Source organism: Phytophthora infestans, genomic scaffold (assembly GCF_000142945.1).
Source record: "Phytophthora infestans T30-4 supercont1.44 genomic scaffold, whole genome shotgun sequence".
NCBI lineage: Eukaryota > Oomycota > Peronosporomycetes > Peronosporales > Peronosporaceae > Phytophthora > Phytophthora infestans.
The window spans coordinates 274746-276533 of NW_003303715.1; positions in this window are offsets into that span (position 1 = coordinate 274746).

Sequence of the window (1788 nt, forward strand, 5' to 3'; positions counted from 1 at the left end):
TTGAGACTCGCCATTTCGGTGAGTTGCAGTGGATTCATTCGTCGATTGTCCATGATGGTCATTGAGGCGCCAGCACAGACCAATAGTCTTGTGCTCTTGATATGACCATAAAAAGCTGCGTAGTGTAGCGCCGTAAGCCCGTCCAGTGAGTCCTGTTGATCAATCGATGCTCCATTCCGCAAGAGAAGAGATAATACCTCGTCTGATCTGCCCAGTGAAGAGCTGTTCGCCCAAGATGGTCCACTTCGTCCACGATTTGTTCATTTCTCAAACACAATTGCGCCGTCTTTGCATCGCCCGACCGCGCAGCCTCAAGAAAAAGTGCGAAACGACCGGGAAAGTTGTTGCTGTGTTGTTTCTGCCCTGTAGTAACAGCGATTTTACTCTGTTGAGTTTTAGTGTTCAAGTATTGATGAGCTGCCTGAGCATTTTGCGTTTCGAGCGAAACTTGAGTGCAATACGCGAGTACCACAGTGGATATGCCAACGACAATGTAAATAATCAGTGGGACGGCAGCTAGGATCAAGAAAACTCGTCTGGTACTTGTCGCCGTACTGGAGGGAAGACTTAAAAATAGTAGTAAAAATACCACACACGGAAAACCCACACAGATTCCACGAAGACAGCGACTTCGTAGACAGCATAATAAACGCGAAAAAGTTGGTGAAGGAACATCGCTTCCTATCCCTTGCTTCTCGCGAAATACTGCGTTCTCCAAGTCGTCATCCTGGTCGCCTACTGTTGGAATAGAAGAAGCCATAGCATCAATTTGGTTGATCGGTGCAGTGTTGTCAGGTATTTATAAACGTCAGGACCTTTTAAAAATAGTGAATGCTCATCAAGAAAAAAAGAGCACGTGCTGTGGCAAGCGAAAATGCAAGGACCTCCGTTAGAATCGGAATCTATAGGATGTACCCCATCAACGAGGACATATCCCGATGGAACTGTGAGATCTGCCCGTGGGTCTTCGGCTAGTTCACATCGCAGACTTCGACAGGAATTGTCCTATCCAGCCACCGCACAATGGGCGTTCCTGACCTCGACTAACACACAGCAGACCAATCAACAACGACCTTCAAGGCCTTCTACCGCTCGAGTATCTGCTCCATCGGAGGGCATCAAACTACCCAAACGACCTGCTACCAGTCGAACCTCGAAGACTCAAATCCGTCATCATGAACATGAGGAACATTTTACGACGAGAAGTGACACTATAGCGATACAAGAGGCCATTCGACGCGAACGAAACCAGGAACAGTATGTGAACCCGCTTATTGGTCGAAGTGTGGAGTCTCGAGGGCAACTTGGTCGGGATGGTAAGCCCAATCGTGATGGAGTAGAAACTAGAACTATGGAGTTATTGTCCCGAGCTCGTGTCGTCTCCACAGCCGCGATGAATGCTACAGAACGTCTGCGCTCGAGAGCTTTCCAGGCACGAGCAAATGGAGATTATGACCGAGCTATCAAGTTTTACACGAGTTTATCGACTGCAAAACCGAGTGAAATTGAGGCGAAATTCCAGCTCGCTGTGTGTTTAGAACGAACAGGTCAAATCAGACCCGCGTTAGCAGCTTACAAGCAAGTTCAGAGACTTTCCGGTGGACAACATGCCTTCGCGTACTATAATATGGGCAATTTGTGTATGCGTGTCGATAAAGTAGCTCAAGCTGTCGACTATTTTTCACGTGCGATTAGTGTCAGCAAAGACAAAAAAGGGTCCAATAGAGGATCACCCCCAAGTGACATGTTTATCGACAGCGAGCAGCAGCGTACCGTAAGAATGGAGAT